Source organism: Gossypium arboreum, chromosome 12, assembly GCF_025698485.1.
Source record: "Gossypium arboreum isolate Shixiya-1 chromosome 12, ASM2569848v2, whole genome shotgun sequence".
Taxonomy (NCBI): Eukaryota; Viridiplantae; Streptophyta; class Magnoliopsida; order Malvales; family Malvaceae; genus Gossypium; species Gossypium arboreum.
The window spans coordinates 60226538-60252376 of record NC_069081.1 but is presented as its reverse complement, the minus strand read 5'-3'; positions in this window follow the sequence as shown (position 1 = coordinate 60252376).

The window sequence follows — 25839 nt, the reverse complement described above, 5'->3', positions numbered from 1 at the left end:
TTGAAAAGATTCAAGTACATTGGTATACGTGTTACGATGACATGGATCTAACCTTTCATGTGTATGAACTGTTCAATAGAAGTGAGATTCAGTCAATGTGTTGTATAGTGAAAGAATCGCTCATGATTCGAGTATGAGAAAATAAAGAGATAAGTATTGAAGGTATAGCCGAGTCGGAGTTCTGTGACAATGATTATGAGAAGAGAAGTTTTTGCAAAAACCAAACCACTTTTCTGGCAAGATTTTCGGGGACGAAAATCCCTAAAGGGGGGAGAGTTGTAACATCTTGAATTAGTGTCTAGTCGAAATAGTAGTTTCGAGACCACAAATCTTAATTAGAAATAATTATTTTATAATTATTATAAGGTCTATGATATGTTTATATGATTGTGTAAAATTTTCATGAAGAAATTATATGTGAGAAGTGTTTAATTTGGCTTTAAGGACTAAATCGCGTAAAGTGAAAAAGTTGCATTCTAATAGCTAAAGGTATTAAATAGCTATAGAATTTTTAGTGGAAGCCCTTATGTGGAAATTAATCCATTAATAAGTTAGTGGAAGATATTTGTTTGGTATTATTGAAATTAGTTAGAAATTAATAGGGTAAATGGGTAATTAAGTTAAAAAGGTATAATAAGACAAAAATGCAAAAAGCTACCATCTTTTTTTTTATTTCTCTTTCTTCTCCACCGATTTTTACCCAAGGAAATGGCCATGGAATCTTGAAAATTTCAGCAACATCTAACCCTCACAACTAAGTGATTTTGATGGTTAGTTTTGATGCTTTTTGTATTTTTGGAACCCTTGTAGCTTAATTTGGCTAATGAGGGGACTATTTTGCAAAATGGTTGAAAGCCTAGGGTTTTTCCATGAGAATATTCATGTTGTTTGCTGCATTTTTATGGAAGAAAATGAATCTTGGTTGTTAAATAAACAACTTTTGTTAGGTGATTTTCATGAAAACACCTAAAATGGACCATTTTGTAAAAGTGGTAAAATAGATAGTAAAGGTGTGAAATAATGAAATATATGGGTTGCTGTAAGTAAGATAAATATTCGGATAGGCTTGGGTTGGGATAAAGTTAAATGAATTTTATTTTTCTAGCCTAGGGACTAATTTGAAAATAAGTAAAAGTTTAAGGGAAAATTATAAATTTGCCAAAGTATGATTTTTGGGTCAATTTGAATATTGTGAGTAATAAATAAGCTATATTTGAAATGTGATATCAAGAAAATTGAGATTCGGGCTTAAATCGAGAAAGTACGTGGTTAACGACAAAAAAGGGAATAATTAGCCGTTTTTGCTTTCGAGGTAAGTTCGTATGATAATAATAATGCAATGCCTTATTTGAATTGAAATGCCTAATTTTTATTATATAATTTGTATGATTTTTTGCGGACATACTCGACGAGGAATCGACAAACGAGTCGTATGATAAAATTGGTAAAACAATAATGTTATTGTGATTTGTGATTGCAATCTGAATTGATATGAAAATGCGGATGCATTGAATTATATGTTTGTGGTACTATGTACGTGATGATGTTATGCTTCACGAAATTATATTGTAAGCTATGTATATGCAATGACCTAAAACATATGTTTATGATGTTTGATGACATTGTAATGAATGGTAACTTGGTGTTAAAGAGTGATATTAAATGGAATAAGTATGACGAGATTTGTTGTGGTAAAACTCCTGGTTGAACCTTAGGAATAGTTTGGATATCCATGCCAAGACATTGGGTTGATATGTGTGCTACTGTAAGACCATGTCTGGGACATAGCATCGGCCACATTATGAGAGCCAGTGTAAGACAATGTCTGGGACATGGCATCGGTCTTGATATGTGTGCTAGTGTAAGATTAAGTCTGGGACATGGCATCAGCCATGTGACAGCCCTAATTTGACCCTAGTCAGAAAGTAATTGCGGGACCACAAAATCGAGTCACAAAATTATTTAAATGCTTTTTTCTATGTTTATTATATGTGAAGTATCATGTGTGAAAGTATCATGTCTTAATTTTTTCATTTGGATGTGAAATTATTAAAAAGGACTTATGTGAGAAACTTCGAAAATGTGATAGGTTAAATTCTAGTGGTCAAATAATGCATGGTTTAAAAAAAATGTGGACTTGCATGTCAAATTCCCCACTTTTGAGATAATGGCAGGCCATGATGATATTTGATACAAAATATATGTATTTTATATTAGTATTATAATAACTAAATGGTTTTATAATATAAAATAAAGATAAGTAAAATAGCTAAAGGGTGAAAAAACCAAAGTGCTCATCTTTGTTTCTTCTTAGCCGAATTTAAAGAAAGAAAAGGGAGCTAAGCCATTCGGTCACCTTTAAGCTTGAATGAAGGTAAGTAATTCAAGTTAGTTCTTGAAATTTTAGCATATTTTAAGCTAGTTACTAAGTCCCTTAGTTAGCCCATGTCAAAATTTTGAATTTTGTGGTGATATGAGCAATCGGCCATGGAAGAATTTGAAGGGAATGGTTGTTGTCTTTATGTTTTAATGAGTAATTGTGGATGGGTGAAGTTTGAGCTAGTTAAATGTTCATATAGGTGGATTAGATGATAAGGGGAAATCGGCTTGTGTGTATGTGTAGTTGCCGAATGTGAATTTAGATAACATTTGAGTAATGTTTGCGTTTTAAAATGATGGAATGGAGATTTAAGCTTGATAAAATTTTGTTAAGAATGAATGAAAGAAATATATGTATTCGGCTATGGATGATTGGATAATAAATTGGTGTGGATGCTTTGAATAAGATATGAACAATTATAAGTTGAATTTAAGGTTTGTTAAATTTGTCCTTATCATTTCCGAATGAGTTTAATGGTTAAAGAAAATTTTTAAGTGCTTAGTTAATGTGCATTCGGTCATTTAGGATGAGTATACATTTGATAATGTTTTGATGCTTTGAAATGGAATTTAATTATTAAATGAGCTCTAAGCTTGTTGAATTTTGAGATGTGATTGGGAGCAAATTTGACATGAGCATATTTTGCTAATGACATGTTGATAAATGTTGAGTTATGGTACCATGATATTAACTTAGTTATCAAGTTGCTGAATGTGCTTATAAGTAAGTGAAGTTATGTTATAATTGAGCTAAGTGTGGCTAGTAAAGCCTATTTAGTTTTCTTGCTATATTTGACCATAAATATGTTTGAGTGATTTCGATTATAGCTTGACGTTTAGTTAAGCATGATTAATGCTTTTAATTATATTGTTGTATAACTGAATTTGTTTTGGTTGAGTTTTATTTTGTTAAAGGATTGCCATTATTAAGCTTAAAGGCATTCAGTCATGAGATGGATTAAGGTGAATAAATGTTTATTTGTTTCCTTGAATTAAGCTCAAGTGCAAAGGGAGCCAAATTCGGATAGGGGGAAAGCAAAAATAGTTGATTAATCAACGCGTAATTGTTTAATGACATTCAAGGTAAATTCTTAAGTGTTTAAGCTTGATTCTTTTTATATGCCTAAGAGTTAAATTAATATGGCAAAGAGAATGTTAATTTTATTTAGTTAATGTGCCGAATATATAATGATTTAAGGCTATAAGCCGGTTATAGTTATTATGCTTAAGTTGAATTGGATTTGGAAATTTGATGCACTAAATGAGTGTTACAATGAATAAACTATGCCGTATATGTGCTGGAAGAGATATCGTGATTTGTGATTATTGAATATCTAAAGGAAACCATGATGTGTATAAAATTATTATTAGTCATATGTGGTAGCCGAAGATTAAATGTGAACTTCGATGAGGTAAATGTTAGTGATCAATGATATAAGTTATACATTATAATATATATTCGGGTTTCAAACCTAGCAGGCCTTGTGCCGGTGATGAATTTGGGGCTTTGATCCTAGTAGGCGTAATGCCGTTGAAATGATATCGGATTTAAAGGTCTACCAAGCTTTAAGCTGGTGAATATTATCGGGCTTCGAGCCTAGCAGGGGTAATGCCAGTGAAATGATATTGGACTTAAAGGTCTAGCAAGCTTTAAGCTGGTGAATATTATCGGGCTCCGAGCCTAGCAAGCGTAATGCCGGTGAAATGATATCGGACTTAAAGGTCTAGCAGGCTTATTGCCAGTGATGAAATCAGGTTATTACCTAGCAGGAAAATTGTCGGTGAACTATTAAAAGTGTGGTGCTATAAGACTATGGGCTAATACGATATGTGGATTCGTTCCGTAAAGTAAATTATTCAGGTACGAACAACCTAATTATGTACATGTGAATGAAATGAATTTGATGATTGATGTGAATTGAACATATGAGAAATGGTTTCATGTTTATGTTCAACTATGAGACCTTATGTTAGATCGGCAATTGAATTTGTGTAATACATTAAGTTGACCAGGTATATGTTATATACCTATATATGTTAGATTGATTAGAATTGAATCATGGATGTGAAATGAGAAGTATATGTGAAGATGTTATATATATCTGAAATAGAATTTATGGTGACCTTGTAAGCATAGGTCCATGCTTGTGATGAATAAAAATGTGATGAAATTGAATGGTTATATACATGTTTAAATAACATGAATGCAAATAATGTGTGAGAGAGTAAATTTATAATAAATCTGCTTGGGACAACAGCAGTAACATGATTTTTAAAAATCACCATAAATAGTGGAAGTTGAGTTAGAGGATGAATAAATTATATAATTAAAGCTTAATGAATCTAGTTTTTTATAAAATAAACTATGTAAGCAAAAGAATTGCCGATAATGAGATATTTGAATTGATGTGGGACAGAGTCAAAATGACTTCTAGATCCCCTGTTTTGTTTTTATAAAATCATTATAAATTGTACAAAAATGGTCTTAAGATAAAATTTATATGCTTAGACTCCTTAATGAGTCTAGTTTCAAATGAAATAAACGAGAAAATATTTTGAATTCTGTACAATGAGAAATTTGATTGTAGTTAAGAGTGGTTAGAAAATTCAAACAGTGAAACAGGGGAAACTTTAAGAAAATCTGGTATTGAATGGCCAAACCAAAAATTCTTAAAATTTTATGGATAAAAGATATATGAATCTATTTTTAGTAAAAATTAATGGCACTTGATTTGGAGTTTTATAGCTCCATTTATAAATAATTTAGTGACTATTGCTCAGGAAGACAAATTGTAGTGAATTTGTGATTATGTTGCAAACATTGATAAAACTTGTTAATGAGTTGCTATTTGTTTTCTTATGAACTTACTAAGCTTTGAAGCTTACTCCCCGTTCTCTTTCCCTATTTCTTATAGGTCTGTACAATAGCTCGAGTTGGAAGGGCCGGAGATAACACCACACTATCGAGTTATCATGTGAGGTGAGAAGGATTGTAAATCATTAAGGTTTAAGGCATGTATAGGGGACTCCATTTTTCTAAGTGTGAGTTATGTATAATGATAATGTATAATCATATGATATAATTTCATTGTTTATAAAGTTTTGAATGTGTGAATAATTGTATGAGTGTTTAGGATTGTTCAGGGTGGCAAATGGCTTGTCATATAGCTTAGAAGTGTCCACATGGATAGGCACACGGGCATGTGTCTAGGCCGTGTGTGATACACGGTCACACCGTACGAGTGTGTTCTCAGGACGTGTGTCCCCTGCAACTTAAACCCCTATTCTGTTCTGGTAACACGGCCGTGTCTAATGTCACATGGGCATGTGACGTAGTTAAATGCTAAATTTCTTAAGTGACTGAAGGGTCTCGGTTTATCTCGAACCCACTTATATGTGCGATATGGGCCCGATACGTAAATAAATAAGAAAATTGATATCAGATGTATTCCGTGAAGGTAATTATTGAATGCCACAGCCTGAAATAGTGTAAAAGTGTTCGGTAGCACCTTGAACCCTATTCCGGCATCGGGGCCAGGTGAGGGGTGTTACAATTTTAGTGGTATCAGAGCTATGGTTTAGTCGGTTCTCGGACTAACATAGCAAGTATGAGAGTCTAGCTATACATGCCGTAAGTAAAGTGTGATAGTGTGATATCTCCCGGCTCTTATAAATTATTTGCTCAGGTAATGATGTGTTTGAACCGAGCTATTATTAATTGATCTGAAAATGCTATTGAACTGATTGTAATATATTTGTGATACGACGGAATTGGAAAGGTATGAAAAGAAGTTTATGATATGTGTGCATCAGTGTAAAGAAATGTATGAGATTGTATAAAGTAAATGGTAAAGAAAGATCAAATTGAGTGGAACGCAGGGAATGAGTATGATCATTCACTAATGAGTTGACAGAAAAGACCATGGTTGGACCATGGCAATACATGAGACAGATGAGCTAGTGTAAGACTCATCTGGGACGTGGCATCGGCTCGACTTGTGCTAAGCGTAAGACCTATCTGGGACAGGCATCGGCACAGCCCAGTGAGTGCTAGTGTAAGACCTATCAAGAATAGGCATCAGCACCGGTAGAGCAGAGCTAGTATAAGACCATAGTTGGACTATGGCATCAAGTAAGCGATGTACTCAATACCGTAAGGCATTTTCCAATTTGATAAATATTGACAAGTGATCAAGACTAAATGTGGAAACTTGATAAGACATTATTGGTAATTTGAGTAAGAGAAATGAAAGTTTGAATCGTGATAAATTCACTTATGTTTTGCTAATATTCACATGAAATAAAGTTGCATGTATTACTGAGAAATGTGAAAATGTGTTTGTAACAAGTTGGAAATTTGAAATGTTTGAATCAATGTGTGTAATACAATGATCCTGAGTGATAAAGTTATCTGTGTATACAAATATGAAAGTCCCCTTCGAGGCTTAACGACCTCACCCCTTTATTAGTGTTATTATTATAAGGTTTCAATGGAACAAAATACAATGAGTTTGCAAAGAAAGGTTAAAGAGTTAAATAATGAGATAATGATATTGTAAACAAAGTTTAGAATAGGTTGGCAATGAATTAAGGCTGGAAGGAATAGTATAATGTTTCAAAGGTTCTTCAGATTGAATATTGTCATTAGTAACGGAAAGTTGGTTCGGTAAATTAATTCAATCAGATATGATGTCTAAGTATGTATCTGCTGGGAATTCTTCTTGAGTGGTTTTTGTTAGCAAATGAAATAGAATGGAATTCGTAATGACAAATGAATAGTAAGGGTGTCTGAATTGGATAATTATAGTCAAGTGAATTCTGATGATTTCTTCTAAATATTCTGTATATTTCTTATTCTCAGAGACACATGTGTGATTGTTCCTTTTTCCTGATGAAAATGCTATAAAGTGAGAATGTAATCTGACTTTGATGTTTAATAAAAGTATTGTTATTATGATTGGTTTATAACTGGTATCATCGTATTTCTCTATTGGAGATTTCATTGTAGTATGATCGGGATGAATTCGAGGATAAATTCATACGATGTTATTCTTCTGTTTCTATTGAATGGTATTCCATCTTATAAAAGTATGTGAGATGTGATAGTTCAAAATGAGTTCAGAGTAACAATTATTCGATTATGAATGTCTGGACATATAAGATTTCTGTTAATGTTATTATTGTTCTGATATGGAATAAGTATACAGATGGGTTAAAGGTTATGTAAAGGATTTTTATATGAACTCCGATTGTGAAATGTTTGTTTATTTGAGTTGTAATAGATTATGCAGGTATATGGATCAGGTGTATAAATGGTTGTGTATGGTAGCGTATTTCGGATCTATATTCAGATGACAAGTTGCTATCTCACAAAGTTAAAAAAAAACTAATTAAGTGTATATAGAATAAAAGCAATTAGTGGTATTATAGAAGTGGTTGTGAGATATAATTTCTATCCAAATTGAATCTAAATTTTTATTATCTTCTGAAAGAGAAATATTATTGCATTATGATTTATCTTCTGACTAGAAAAGATCGATATGATGGGTTTTGCATGTACAAGGTTTTATTTGATGAAGTGACTGAAGTATCTATAATGTGATCTGTTGGTGTAAACCAAAGTTCCGGATTGTTGGTAAAAAGAGATACATGTGAAGAATGGAAATTTGTGATTCCGAGAATTTTGTGAAAATGTTTTCAGGGTGGAAACTATTTCTTCTAGTAAGATTTTCGAGGATGAAAATTCCTAAGGGGGAGAGTTGTGACAACCCTAATTTGACCCTAGTCGGAAAGTGGTTGCGGGACCGCAAAATCGAGTCACAAAATTATTAAATGCTCTTTTCTATGTTTATTATATGTGAAAGTATCATGTCTTAATTTTGTCATTTGGATGTGAAATTATTAAAAAGGACTTATGTGTGAAACTTTAAAAATGTGATAGGTTAAATTGTAGTGGTCAAATAATGCATGGTTTAAAAAAAAATGTAGACTTGCATGTCAAATTCCCCACTTTTGAGATAGTGGCCGGCCATGATGATATTTGATACAAAATATATTTATTTTATATTAGTATTATAATAACTGAATGGTTTTATAATATAAAATAAATATAAGTAAAATAGCTAAAGGGTGAAAAAAAAAGTGCTATCTTTGTTTCTTCTTAGCCGATTTAAAGAAAGAAAAGGGAGTTAAGCCATTCGGTCATCTTTAAGCTTGAATTAAGGTAAGTAATTCATGTTAGTTCTTGAAATTTTAGCATATTTTAAGCTAGTTACTAAGTCCCTTACTTAGGCCATGTTAAAATTTTGAATTTTGTGGTGATATGAGCAATCGACCATGGAAGAATTTGAAGGGAATGGTTGTTGTCTTTATGTTTTAATGAGTAATTGTGGATGGGTGAAGTTTGAGCTAGTTAAATGTTCATATAGGTGGATTAGATGATAAGGGGAAATCGGCTTGTGTGTATGTGTAGTTGCTGAATGTGAATTTAGATAACATTTGAGTAATGTTTGCATTTTAAAATGATGGAATGGAGATTTAAGCTTGATAAAATTTTGTTAAGAATGAATGAAAGGAATATGTGTATTCGGCTATGGATGATTGGATACTAAATTGGTGTGGATGCTTTGAATGAGATATGCACAATTATAAGTTGAATTTAAGGTTTGTTAAATTTGTCCTTATCATTGCCAAATGAGTTTAATGGTTAAAGAAAATTTTTAAGTGCTTAGTTAATGTGCATTCGGTCATTTAGAATGAGTATACATTTGATAATGTTTTGATGCTTTGAAATGGAATTTAATTATTAAATGAGCTCTAAGCTTGTTGAATTTTGAGATGTGATTGGGAGCAAATTTGACATGAGCATATTTTGCTAATGACATGTTGATAAATGTCGAGTTATGGTACCATGATATTAACTTAGTTATCAAGTTGCTGAATGTGCTTATATGTAAGTGAAGTTATGTTATAATTGAGCTAAGTGTGGCTAGTAAAGCCTAATTAGTTTTCTTGCTATAATTGACCATAAATATGTTTGAGTGATTTCGATTATAGCTTGACGTTTAGTTAAGCATGATTGATGCTTTTAATTATATAGTTGTATAACTGAATTTGTTTTGGTTGAGTGCTATTTTGTTAAAGGATTGCTATTATTAAGCTTAAAGGCATTTAGTCATGAGATGGATTAAGGTGAATAAATGTTTATTTGTTTGCTTGAATTAAGCTCAAGAGCAAAGGGAGCCAAATTCGGATAGGGGGAAAGCAAAAGTAGTTGATTAATCAATGCGTAATTGTTCAATGACATTCAAGGTAAATTCTTAAGTGTTTAAGCTTGATTCTTTTTATATGCCTAAAAGTTAAATTAATATGGCAAAGAGAATGTTCATTTTATTTAGTTAATGTGCTGAATATATAATGATTTAAGGCTATAAGCCGGTTATAGTTATTATGCTTAAGTTGAATTGGATTTGGAAATTTGATGCACTAAATGAGTGTTACAATGAATAAACTATGCCGTATATGTGCTGGAAGAGATATCGTGATTTGTGATTATTGAATATCTAAGGAAACCATGATGTGTATAAAATTATTATTAGTCATATGTGGTAGCGAATGTGGCTTGGTACTAAAGTGATTAAATGTGAACTTGATGAGGTAAATGTTAGTGATCGATGATATAAGTTATACATTATAATATATATTCGGGTTTCAAACCTAGCGGGCCTTGTGTTTGATGAATTCGAGCTTTGAGCCTAGCAGCGTAATGCCGTTGAAATGATATCAGACTTAAAGCTCTAGCAAGCTTTAAGCTGGTGAATATTATCGAGCTCGAGTCTAGCGAGGTGTAATCTTGGGTGAAATGATATCGGACTTAAAGGTCTAGCAAGCTTTAAGTGGTGAACATTATCAGACTCCGAGCCTAGCGAGCGTAATGCCGGTGAAATGATATCGGACTTAAAGGTCTAGCGGGCTTATTGCCGGTGATGAAATCAGGTTATTACCTAGCGAGGCAAATTGCGGTGAACTATTAAAAGTGTGGTGCTATAAGACTATGGGCTAATACGATATGTGGATTCGTTCAGTAAAGTAAATTATTCGTCGAACAACCTAATTATGTACATGTGAATTAAATGAATTTGATGATTGATGTGAATCGAACATATGAGAAATGGTTTCATGTTTATGTTCAACTATGAGACCTTGTGTTAGATCAGCAATTGAATTTGTGTAATACATTAAGTTGACCAGGTATATGTTATATACCTATATATGTTAGATTGATCGGAATTGAATCATGGATGTGAAATGAGAAGTATATGTGAAGATGTTATATATATCTGAAATAGAATTTATGGTGACCTTGTAAGCATAGGTCCATGCTTGTGATGAATAAAAATGTGATGAAATTAAATGGTGATATACATGTTTAAATAATATGAATGCAAAGAATGTGTGAGAGAGTAAATTTGTAATAAATCTGCTTGGGACAACAGCAGTAACGTGATTTTTAAAAATCACCATAAATTGTGGGAGTTGAGTTAGAGGCTGAATAAATTATATAATTAAAGCTTAATGAATCTAGTTTCTTATAAAAGAAACTGTGTAAGCAAAAGAATTGCCGATAATGAGATATTTGAAGTGATGTGGGACAGAGGCAAAATGACTTCTAGATCCCCTGTTTTGTTTTTATAAAATCGTTATAAATTGTACAAAAATGGTCTTAAGATAAAATTTATATGCTTAGACTCCTTAATGAGTGTAGTTTCAAATGAAATAAACAAGAAAATATTTTGAATTCTGTACAATGAGAAATTTGATTGTAGTTAAGAGTGGTCAGAAAAGTCAAACAGTGAAACGGGGGAAACTTTAAGAAAATCTGGTATTGAATGGCCAAACCAAAAATTCTTAAAATTTTATGAATAAAAGATATATGAATCTATTTTCAGCAAAAATTAATGGCACTTGATTTGGAGTTTCATAGCTCCAGTTATAAATAATTTAGTGACTATTGCTCAGGAAGACAAATTGTAGTGAATTTGTGATTATGTTGCAAACATTGATAAAACTTGTTAATGAGTTGCTAATTGTTTTCTTATGAACTTACTAAGCTTTGAAGCTTTATTGTTTTCTTATGAAGTTACTAAGCTTTGAAGTTTACTCCCCGTTCTCTTTCCCTATTTATTATAGGTCTGTACGATAGCTCGAGTTGGAAGGGCCGGGGATAACACCACACTATCGAGTTATCATGTGAGGTGAGAAGGATTGTAAATCATTAAGGTTTAAGGCATGTAAGGGGGCTCCATTTTTCTGAGTATGAGTTATGTATAATGATAATGTATAATCATATGATATAATTTCATTGTTTATAAAGTTTTGAATGTATGAATAATTGTATGAGTGTTTAGGATTGTTTAGGGTGGCAAATGGCTTGTCATATAGCTTAGAAGTGTCCACATGGATAGACACTGCAGGCGTGTGTCTAGGCTGTGTGTGATACAGTCACACCATCTGGTGTGTTCTTAGGGACGTGTGTCCCCGCAACTTAAACCCTATTCTTTTTTGGTAACACGGCCGTGTCTAATGTCACACGAGCGTGTGACGTAGTTAAATGCTAAATTTCTTAAGTGATTGAAGGGTCTCGGTTTATCTCCGAACCCACTTATATGTGTGATATGGGCCCGTTACGTAAATAAATAAGAAAATTGAAATCAGATGTATTCCATGAATGTAATGTTTGAATGCCACAGCCTGAAATAGTGTAAAAGTGTTCGGTAGCACCTTGAACAACTTGAACCTTGTTCCGGCGTCGGGGCCGAGTGAGGGGTGTTACGGGCCACATTATGAGAGCCAGCATAGGACCATGTCTGGGACATGGCATCAGTGTTAATATATGTGCTAGTGTAAGACCACGTCTAGGACATGGCATCGGCCACATTATGAGAGCCAGTGTAAGACCATGTTTGAGACATGGCATCGGCCTCAATATGCGAGCCAGTGTAAAACCATGTTTGAGACATGGCATCGACCTCAATATGCGAGCCAGTGTAAGACCATGTTTGGAACATGGAATCGACATTGTTATGTGTCAGTGTAAGACCATGTCTGGGACATGCCATCAGCACCGATGCATGAGAGCCAGTGTAAGACCATGTCCGGGACATGGCATCGGCATTTTACACTGTTGTATGAGGCTTATCGGGTATCCTTTAGTATTCCAACTGGTTCAACGGGAGATTTAAAGATTTTGTCATGATTGAGAAAAGTTATGATGATGTTGCAAGTGGTATGAGTATGTGTGCAAAACTCATGAGAAATGATCTCAGTTTATGATGCACCTTTGGTAAGGATGCAAATAAGTAAGTCATGACCATGAGAATTGTGACAGCCTTAAAACGACCCTAATCGGAATGTGGTTTCGGGACCACAAAACCGAGGCATAAAAATAATTTAATATTTATTTTATTGCCTATAATATGTGTTAACTCATGTGTGACATTTTTTGATGTTTGATTTAAAGTTATAAATGTGAATTTCACTAGAAAGAACCTAGTAGAAAACTTTGAAAGTATGATGGGGAAATGTGTGATGACTAATTAAATCATGCATGCAAAACAATGGCCTTGCATGTCAAATATCCCTCTTTTTATAAGAGGTGGCCGGCCATGACAAGGGAGGATGGGCAAAACATGTCATAGACATGTTTTGTTGGTGCATTAGGGAGAAACATTAAACTAAGGGGTATGGGTAATAAAAAAATGAAAAAAAAATGTGTGTGAAGGCTTCTCCCCTCCCCATTACCGTGTATTGAAGAAAAGAAAAGAAAAAAAATTGTTCATCCATTTCATTCTCTCTTGACCGAAAATACTAAAGAGGAAGGAAGGAATTTTTGCTTCATGTTTGGTTTGGAAGGGGATTGGGAAGAGATTTGGCTATACTTGCATCAAGATTAAGGTATGTTTGAGGTTGTGCCATGAGATTCATGCATGTTTTTAGTTGCTAGCTTGATGTTCTTATTAGCCCATGGTTCAAATCTTTGCTATGTCATGGGAATGATATTCGCCAAAGTGGATGTGGTGTTAATGCCATTGCATGCTAAATATCAAGCTTGATAATGATACATGCGATGGGGATTGAGGACTCTTAGATTTTCTTTTAGCATTTTTGAATGAGATACTAAGTTCTTTGTTTAACCATGACCAAATTGAAACGGTATGGTGTTGTGGTGTATTCGGCCATGGTATATCCATAAGTATGATTCATGCATGTTGCATGGTAGGTAAGATTTGAGCTTTGGATATGTGTTTATATTTGGATATAAGCAACTTGAGATTCGACCCTTGCACCTACATGAATATATGTTTGCACATGATGTATTGGTATGACATATATACTATTTCAAGGTGTATATTTGCTTGTGATGATGTTTCGGTTATGAAGTAAATGAGAGATGTGTATTGAGCTACAATATGTAATCGTTAGTTAGTAAAATGTATGCTGTTTTGTGTGGTATTAAGTGTATAATTGGCCTCAACATGGACATGCATATTCGGCCACATGAGGGGAGTTGGTGTGCATGCATTCGGTTAGAGGCAAGCATATTGATGCCTATTCTTGGCTTGGAAAATTCGGCTAAGGAGAGTACTAACTAATGTGTTGGATTCGATTCGTGATTTCATACACATGTGACTCTAATGTCTAATGTATATAAGGGCTAAGTACCTTGAGCTTCACTTTGATGATTGAATGAATTGTATTGAATTGCTTGTTGTGATTAAAAATTGTGCATGACCATTGTGTATTTGAGCTAAAGGATGGCCAAGGCCATATGACCATTTAAATTCCTTGTCATATTCGGCCATAAGCTATCATAATAAGATTTTAATAAGTTAAATTTGTGTGAATTAGCTCAAGAGCTTAGAGGACCACCGTTGGATAAGGGAAAGGAAAAAGTGATCGAATAGCCGTCGAAATCGTTCGACAACATCCGAGGTAAGTCTTCGAGTAATGACCCTACTTGAATTATATTGAAATCATGCTCCTTGTGTGTGGCTATTGAGCCGAAATTGTAAAGGTTTGATAAATATTTTGTTTGAGCCTTAGTAACGAAAATGAAATATGGATGTGTCGTGATTATTGATATATGTGTACATGAGCATTTGAATGATACCCGGGCTAAGTCCCGAAGGCATTTATGCTAGTGATTATATCCGGGCTAAGACCCGAAGGCATTCGTGCGAGTTGTTATATCCGGGTTAAGACCCGAAGGCAATTGTGCAAGTTACTAAATCCGGGTTAAGACCCGAAGGCAATTGTGCTTGTGGTTATATCCGGTTAAATCCCGAAGGTACGTGACTCGGAAATGAGCAATCTTGCTGTAAAAATTTCAGTTTATACACTTGTGAAAATTCCAGCAATGAGGTATGTTCGTATGTGCTTGAATTAGTTGAGTCCTTACAAGTAAGTATTCGCTCAGTTGATAAACGAGCTACCAGCCTTTGGCTAAGTTGTTCTTTTGTGTATGAACATAAGGGTCGGTAATGTGAAGTAAGTATGATTATGAGAATGTGTATTAATAAAGCGATTCATTTAGTTATGTAAATGTAATACTTTAGTCAAAGCTGATTTCATTACTTGAGACTTACTAAGCATTGAAATGCTTACCCCGTTGCTTTGGCTCTCTGTTTTATAGATTTTGCTCGTTAGCTATCGGATTCGGGATCATCGAAGTCGAAGTCATCCACACTATCAAAGCCCCCATTTTGGTACAATTTTGGTTGAACTTTGAAATGGCATGTATAGGACTACCCTTTTGTTGTAGGTCATGTACCTTTCGGTTTTGTGTAAACTTGGATAGCCATGCGAAAATGGCTTATATACGTTTTTAGCATAGTAATATAATCGTTTGTATGTTGATCATTATGAGGTATAGAATGGTTTTGAAATGATTAGCCATTGTAATGGTTAATCATGATCACACTTTGTGCTATGTATGCAAAAAGGGCCAATTGAATCATGGAAATCATGAAATAGGTAAAGCCTACCTTAAAGGCAGATGCTGACAGCAACAGTGATGTGGATGTGAAAAAATCACTAAGAATATTAGGAATGGTATTAAATAGTGAATAAATTATGCAAATGAACCTTGATGAATCTACTTTCATATGGAAGAAACGAAATAGTCATATGAGTTATATGTTAAGAGATATTAAAGTTCTCGTGAAACAGGGCCAGAACGGTTTCTGGATCCCCTGTTCCGACTTTGGAAATTCATTGTAAATTAACCAGAGATATTTAGGAGTCATGCCATATATGTATAGATTCCTCTCTGAGTCTAGTTTCTATAGAAACAAACGACATCAGTATTGAAGCCCTGTACAGGGAGATATCCAATTCGTAATGCGTGAAGGTCAGTGTAGTCAAACCCTGGATTAGGGGAGACTTTAACTAATAAACTGTACTAATTGGCCCGACCAAAAATTCTAGAAAAAAATATGTTGATGGACTTATGAGTCTAGTTTCAGAGAAAAATTACGAAACTGATTTTTGAGCTTTAAAACTCAAGATATGATTTTTAAGGCGACAGTGATACAGTAACCAGCTAGTCTGGAAAATTTTTTTTATGGACTGTGAAAACAATTAAGTTAAGTCTGTGTGCACCTTGTGTTCGATTCCGGTAACGGACTCGGGTACGGGGTGTTACAAGAATGATTTGTGATGACCTTGTGATTAAGGGTCTATGCTTATGATGTATAAATTTGTATTTTTACCATGAAGGTTGAAATGATTTGTAAAGGTGTTATAAACTTAGTTATCATTATTCTACACTAAAACAATTTTGGACAGCAGCAGTAGTCTAACTTTGAAAATCCACCAAATATTTTGGAAATTGAGTTAGAGGTTGAATAAAATATGAAATTAAATCCTATCGAGTCTAGTTTCAAATAGAAGAAATGTGTAAGCAAAAAAATTTCATGTTATGATATATTTGGATTTCTGTGAGATAGGGCTAAAGTGATTTCGGGTTCCCTTGTCTTAAATTTGTAAAATCATTAAAAATTGTATGAAAATAAATATGGGTTATAATTCATATGAATAAATCCTTAATGAGTCTATTTTCAAGGGAAATAGACGGAAACATTATCTAAATTCCGTACTATGAGATAATTAATTTTTAGTGAAGAAGGGTTGAAACTGTCAAATAGCAGAATAGTGGAGAATTTAAAGAATAAACTGTACTTATTGGCTAAACCAAAAATTCTGAAAATTTTATGGTAATAAGGTTTGTGAGTCTAGTTTCATAAAAAATTAGCGGATCTTAATTTAGAGTTTCGTAGCTTAAGATATACATAATTTAGTGACTGTGACTTGAGTAGATAGCTTGAGATGAATAGGAGTAAATAGTAGAATTTTGTGCAATTATGATTGTATTAACTTGTGAACATGTTGTGAGAATTGTTAAAAACATGTTAATATATTGCTTATTATTTTCATATGGACTTATTGAGCTATATAGCTTACCCCTTTCCTTTCCTTTCTCTCATAATGTTACAGATGCTAGCTCAGGTTAGAGATAGTCGGAGATTCTATCACACTATCCAGCTATTGAAGGGTATAAATAATTTCAAGCACTTTAAGTCTATGGCATGTATAGGAACTTTGTAACACCCCTAACCCGTATCCGTCACCGGATTAGAGTTATGAGGCATTACTTGACATATCAGCATCATCATATCATAGTCTAATATCATCATAAAGTCTCTTTCTTAGGTCACGAAACCTTAAATGTAACACCCCCAATCCATATCCATCGCTGAAATAGGGTCATAAGGCATTACAGAATAAAACACGATTCTGAACAATTAAATATAAATATTTATATATTCATATAAGTATGTCTCGAAAGTTAATCAAAATTTATTTCATAAACTAATTGAACATTTCACATCATATGCATATATATAGCCATATCGTTCACAAGAAACAATATAAAATATAATATATCAATAATTTCATATACGCAGACATTAGCATAGTAATCTATATGAATCTCATATGTTTTACATATTAATACCAAATAAAAGCAAGTATTAGGTTATAAGTCAACTCACTCCATTTCTTGGTCTATTCATAAAAAAAACTTAGCTAATATAATAAGAACAAATGTCATATACGCATGTCTTAACTTAGTCCATAAGTGAACATCAAAATTTGTATCATGCATATGTCTTTCTCTTTACTTATCAATTTCATAATTTACCTTAACTCAATAAGATTCATAATGAACCATACGACTGAATATATATATTATATATAACATCATTACAAATGTCATGAATTATGGTTACGCCCTCGATATGGACTCAATATAAGACCAAACATTTATATATAACCTAATCAACATATATATATATACATATATATATGCATGGTGCGCATTTACCCTAAATCCAAGACCACACTTAACATTTGAGCATCGAATACATAGCAAACAGTCGACCAGATTAATCATGAAACACATGCATTACTTACCACTTAACAATCGAACTAATCAAGCTAGAACATAATCACCCATCACTTAAATTATACCACATTTCATATTTTCCATCACAAACTAATTAACATATACATATTATACTGTTATCCTTTCATAGCCGAATCTTTCTACTTAAAATCACATACGCGTCCAAAACTTCCATCATCAATTACCAATAACCAAGATCATTTGACTAGGAACTTACAAGACCAAGTTTAAACATAATAATCAAGCCATTTTCAAAACATAAAATGCTTATCACATATATTATGCATTCATGGCACACAACTTAGTAATCAAGACTAATATAAGCCTTACCTAACATAACTGAATTCTAATATAATTATTTAGCCATTTTTGCAAGCCTTAGATTACACATAACCGAAAATCCAACTTTGCAAAACACATTCTAGCCTATACATGCCATAATTCGAGTTCTAATATTTAAATATCGAAGCTGTAGATAGTGTGATGGACTTTGCTGACGATAGTCGAACTTGTAACTTGAATCCAAAATCTATAAAATAGAACACACAGAAAAACATAGAGTAAGCTTTTAAAGCTTAATAAGTCATAAGCAAATAAACAACTCATTAATACAACCAACTCATACTAACTAAACATTTTACATTATCACTACCATACTTGACCTCGAATTACAATTTCCATAATTAAAGCACTTTTATGAACAATTTTCCATCTAAACCGAATACTCACAAGGCTATTTAACATGTTTTTCATCAACTTCCAACTAATTAATCATAATAAACCATACATCCATTTACTCATATTCACAAACTCAAGAATCATAGAATAACCTCACATATATAAAAATCACCAATAAGGCTGAATCTACTAAGCCCTATGTGCACATATTTAAGAACATTTCAATGATACACAATTTATTCATTCACCAACCGAATACATATACCACATACACATATTTTCTTCATTTGCATTGTACAAGATTTACAACAAATACTCATAGTACTTACTCACCTCATTTCAAGTAGATATCAAGTTAATTCTTACCTGACCATTTAGCTCGTTTTATACATTCGTACACAACTTGTCTTTGCCCGATGAACCATTCGGAATTGGGTAGGACACTTGGATAATCACACATGTATCATACAATCCCAATGTCCCAGACGTGGTCTTACATGTAATCACATATCGATGCCACTGTCCCAGACAGGGTCTTACTCGCACACATAAATCAAAATCACATATCGATGCCATGGTCTTACTCGCACACATAAATTGGAATCCTATGTCATGACATATGTATCCTAACTATTCCTAAGGTACATACGGGGCTTTCAGACGTCGTAACTCCGTCGAAACAAATTCGAAAATGTAGTAATCAAGCCTTTTCATACTCAACCATAACAAATATAAATTCATAAATTTCATAACAGCATTTATATCTAACATTTAACTACAGTTAAACATGTCTATTTGCTTATAAGCTTACCTCGAACGATGTAAAAAAGAACAAAGCGGCTAGTCGACAACTTTCGTTTTCCCCCAATCCAAATCCGATTTCTTTGGTTCTTAATCTTGATTGAGCTTGGAAACAACCGCACCCTAGCTTCCTTTCTTTTCTTTTTCTTTTGTTTAGTTTCGGCAATGAAGAACAAATGAATAAAATGAATTTGATGACTTTGTTTTTAACTATTATATGATTATTTACTAAATTACTTTTATAACCTTAATGACATAATAATAAAATCATATAATATATGTCCATTACAGTCCAAACAATATGCTAATGGAATATTTACAACATAAATACTCCAATTTAGAAAGCATTAGCAATTAGGTCCCTTTTAGAAACGACCACCAAATTTCCCTTTTACGCGATTAAGTCCTTTTATTTAATCGGATACCTAAACAAAAAAATTAAATCACGAAAATTTCACAGATATAAATTCACACAAAATAAACATAGAAAATAATTTTTAAATATTTTTCTGACTCAGATTCGTGGTTCCGAAACCACTATTCCGATTAGGGTCTAAATCAGGCTGTTACATTAAACATGCATTAGGAAGAGGTCGGGACTAAGCCGGACACATACAAAATTTTTTACGAAACTTTGAAATTTTTCTAAGTTACAAATGTCACACGCCCGTGTGAGCAGGCCGTGTGCCTCACACGGCATTAGACACGCCTGTGTGTCTAGGCCATGGCGAAACAGGGCATACATACTGACTTGTTCACACGGCCACAAGACACGCTCTGTGCCTAACCCGTGCTTGAAACTAACTTAAATTTGTAGGGCTACCCCAGGGGACACACGGTAGTGTAACATGACCGTGTGTCACACACGGCTGAGACACACGCCCGTGTCTCTGCCCGTGTGAACAAAAATAGGCCATTTGTAAAGCCAATTTGCCACCCATTTGGGTCCTCCCTACAAGTCCAAAATCAAGCATCATATATACAACATTTTCAGCCAAATTCAACTTCAAACATGTATCAATCAATCCATAATATCATCATCAAATTTCATATTCATTCTCCATACCAAAACATACCAAAATTACATTCCAAATTCATTAACTCATACATGATCAACATATCAAAATTATCATATAAATCTCATATAGAGATTATACCAAATCCATAACTAAATCATGAAACATACTTCCCAAAATGAGCTTAATACATAACTGAATATACACAACATTAGCATCATGATCAAGCCATTTTCGAATGGCTCTATACATATATACAAATCAAAATGAATCATATTGAAACTAGACTATACATGCCACATAACTAAAAACTCAAAGCTTTTATTTACAGAAGTGATAACCGGATAGTGTGATGACACCTCCAACGACTTCCAACCCGAGCAAATCTCCAAAACTCTATAAACATAGGAAAAACACACACAGTAAGCTTAGAAAGCTTAGTAAGCCATAAGCAAATAAATCATCTCAATGATATTTATAGTTCAATTTAATTAGGTCAAATTTAGAAAATCTCAACCACATATATATTCATCATACTCGAAAATTCATATGTCCATTTTAAGTAACTCCACTTATCTTATTTATCAATGAACATATAACCATGCTTTCAAATTCGAATAACAACCGTTAGCTCAATCATATAAATCAAGCTCACACATATTCATTACATTGCCAACCAGACCATAGTCACCTATTACAAATCATGCATAAAGTTGTATCAACTTCTTTACAAACACTTCCAAACTCGAACATCCATAATTCCCTTATTCACATAAACCAAATTCGCATAAATGAATCATATATCCAAACAAGATCAACTTTATGTTACTAATTATATATCACATACAAAGCATACACCAACTCAACCATTTTAATTTCATTATCTGTTCAAGTTTTCGAACCAAGCAGTCATACCTCAAAGCCATGTTTCATGTTTCATAAATCTCATGTCCAAAACATAGGACCACAATTCCATATAACGAGTATATATAACACATCATTCATTTATATACATTCATATCATTCGTTGTCATATATTTCACATATGGTCATATAATACATACTCACATTTCATTTTTGAATTTCATAAACAAATCGCACATACCTGAATCGAATACAATTTCACATAGTTATTCATTTCTCGGAATGCCCGTTGGACCGTTCGAAATCAATAAGGATACTCGGATAGCTCATAAGCTTGTACAATGCCAATAGATCAGACGTGGTCTTACATGTAATCAAATATCGGTGCCACTATCCCAGACAAGGTCTTCCACAAAATCAAATAAGATGCCAATGTCCCAGACATGGTCTTACACGTAAATCACAAATTGATGCCAACGTCCCAGACATAGTCTTACACGATAACACATATTGAAATCCTATGTCATGACATATGTATCCTAACTATTCCTATGGTTCGTACGGGACTTTCCAGACATTGTCACATTATTAGAACTTTCTCAATTTCACATATTCAATTAATCCATGGTCGAAACAAATTATCCCAAGCTCGATTCAATTCGGCATCACATATATATTTCTTTACAATTCAATTCAGCACATATAAAGCTCATATATTTCAATTTAACAACATTTATTTACTTATGAACTTACCTCGTACTAACACGAATAGGCCAGAACTACTATTCAATAATTTTCGACTTTCCTCGATCCAAATCCTATTTCCTCATTTCTTGATCTAATTCAATACAACTTTGACTTATTTAATCATATACTCAATCAAATTCATCCAAAAACACATTAATGGGCTAATTACACTTTTGCCCCTGACATTTCACATTATCACAATTTTGTCCCTAATTCAAAACAACACAAATTATTCAAAATTTGATTATGCCTATGTTAGGCTGAATTCACCTTGGGTCCTTAACAGCCCATTAATTTCATTTATTTCACATTTTGACCCTCAGTTTACAATTTTCTCAATTTAGTCCTTAATACACATTTTTATCAAAAACCACTTAATTAAACATGAAAATCAAGCATCAAAGATTTATTCTTCATCATCAAACAACAATTTCATCACACTATAAACAATGGAAAATCTCAAATTCATCATAAATTCTGAAAATTAAAGCACGGGCAAGCTAGTACACGAAGCAACGTTCTCAAAAATGTAAAAATTATCAAAAACCGAACAAAAATAAACCTTTAAGTTAGCTTCCAAAGGTGCCGAACTAAAAAAAACCTCCATGGATTTCTTTTTCTCCACATTCGGCCATTAAAGATGAAAATGCATGTGATTTTTTTTATGTTTTGTTTTATTTATTTCATAATAATATATCATTTACCTTTTTAACCTTTGTAAATTAATATGAAAACCTTATAATATAATCCCATAACAATCCATCCCATGGTTTAATGGCCAAATTTCACTTTAAAGACCCTACATTATAAAAGCCATAGCAATGTAGAACTTTAACAATTAGCTAGCCACTTTTACAATTTATGCGATTAAGTCCATTTATAAAATTAAGCAACCAATCGGTAAATTTAATTCACAAAAATTTCACACATGCATTCTAACATGCTATAAACACATAAATATAATTAAAATAATTTTCTGACTCAGATTTGTGATCCCGAAACCACTGTTCTGACTAGGGTTTAAACCGGGCTGTTACAAACTTAGTTAATTCGATATGTTTCATTTGATTTGGCCAAATGTATTGGCTCATAATGGGAATATGATTAGTTTTGTATATGGCCATGTGATATGGCTCTTATTGGTTACTGGGTTGTAAACCTATCCATATATGCATGCATGTGCTAAAAGGTTTCATAGGGTGTGGTCATGTGTGTTTGGTATGGGTGAAATGTGAATGTGCCCTAGATTACATGATGGTTTAAAAGTGAATAATTTGGTCTAAGAATAGACCTTAGCATAAGTATGAAATGTAAGAATGTGTTAATGATAATTATGGCATGAAGTTGATAAGTTTAAACTAGGTAAAGTATGGTGCCTTATGCATGAATAAATCGATATGAAATTGCCTCGAAAAGTGCCATTGAAGTTATGTTGAAGTAATTGCTAACGAGGGTGCCAAGTGGCTTGGTAAATAGCCATTTTCTGGGCCACATGAGCAGAGACACGACATTGTGTCTCATCCATGTAAAGGATATGGTCTAGCATATGTGCGTGTGACTTGGCCGTGAGACCCTATATTGTTGCTGGCATCATAAACAGAGAGTTACACGGGTGGAGGACACGGGCGTGTCTTGAGCCACACAGGCGTGTGTGATCACATGCTTGCCCACATAGGCGTGTGACTTACCAAAATATGAAAATTTTCTAAGTGTTGTAAAAAGTTTGTTAGTTCTCGGTTTAGTCCTAAACTACCCTCGATGTATGTTTTGGGCCTCGTAAGCCCATATAAGGGACATTATGAATATGAATAATTTTTTTTTAATTTGAACGAAATTTTATGGCCTGATTTTACATAGTTGTGTACGTTTAAGTCCAGTAATGCCTCGTACCCTATCCCGGCCTCAGATTCAGGTAAGGGGTATTACAATCTTCATCTCCTTCTGTGACTAGTGTGGATAGTGTTGGTAATCCCAAACCAAAATGTAAACATTGTAACAAATTTCATCATGGGGAATGTCAGTCTAGAAGTGGAGCTTGCTTCGGATGTGGTTCACTCTTGCGCATTTTCTCAGAGGTTGTCCAGAAAGAGTTGAAAAGGAGATAGAACCAACTCCAAAGCTGAGTAATCCTGTCTCGAGGGGTAGATCACCCTGCCATCTCGACAATATTGGTGGTAGCTGAGGTACTACCAAGGATACAATAGTTAGATCAGAGGCATGAGCACCTGCAAAGACATATGCTATTCGTGCTAGAGAAAATTCCTCTGCACCAAACGTCATTACTGGTACATTTTCTCTACTTGATACTGATATTATTGCATTGATTGATCCTGGTTCCACACAGTCATACATATGCACGAACCTAGTGTCTGTTAAAAATTTACTTGTTGAATTCACTGAATTTGTGATTAAAGTTTCAAACCCCCTAGGCCAGGGTGTTATGGAGGATAAAGTCTGTAAGAATTATCCATTAATAGTAAAAGGTTATTGCTTTCCAGCTGACTTGATGTTATTGCCATTTGATTAGTTTGATGTGATCTTGGGAATGGATTGGTTAACCTGATATGATGCAATGGTAAATTGTAAGCAGAAATATATTGTATTGAAATGTGAGAGTGGTGAATTTCTTCGTGTTGAATGTAACAACCTATTTTTGGGTCAAATCAGAATAGTGGTTTCGGGACCACAAATCTAAAGTAGAAATGTTACTTTCATTATTAATTTAATGTCAACAGTATGATTTAAGGATTGTGTGAAAATTTTGTTAAGAAATTTTATCGATAGAGTGTCCAATTTGACTAATAGGACTAAATTACAATAGGTTCAAAATATGTGTTCTAGAAGCTAGAGGTGTCTAATTGCTATGAAATTTTAAATTGGAGGTCCTTAAATAGAAATTAGACCATTATACTCAAGTTAGACAAAAATGGACATGGTTAGGTGAAATTTCAAAGTTTGGCATTAAGAGCATTTTGGTCATTTGGTTAATAAAGACAAAATAAAACAAATAAAAGATGTCATCTTCTCAATTTCATCCTCTTTGTGCCAAAATTTCAAGGGTCACCATATCATATACCAAAATCAAACCATAAGTTCAACCATAATTAAGCCATATTACATGTCTAATTATACACTTCACAAAACATATTCAACTACCTCTAGCCTATACATGCCATACTCCAATATTTACACTTTCAAAATATGCCAAAATAAAGTTTGATAGTGTGGTGATAATCCTCGACAATCCTCGAGCTCTCAGTAGCTTCGATATCTATAAAACAATACAAACACACACAAAGTAAGCTTTTGAAAGCTTAGTAAGCCATATACAAATAAACTTAACAATATAAACATATAAGCCTCATAATATATATATATACTCCTTAACCAAATGCTATCACAAACCATATAGCTCAAATAGATTTCACATAATCCCCATTCATTTGTACATATAGCATATTTTCTCATTCTTTTGTCACATATAATCACTTGATCACAAAGATGCATATACTTACCTTTCAACATCAAATATGATACACAATTTCAAACATACCTGAATTGAATACACATTTCATATAATCATTCATTTTCTCAGAATGCCCGTTGAACCATTCAAAATCATAAGGATATGCGAATAGCTTGAAAAGCTCATACAATGCCAATGTCCCAGACGTGGTCTTATATGTAATCAAATATCGATGCCACTGTCCCAGACAGGGTCTTACACGAAATGAAATATGATGCTGATGTACACTTAAATCATAAGTTGATGCCAACGTCTCAGATGTGGTCTTACACAAGAACACATATATCGGATCTTATGTCATGACA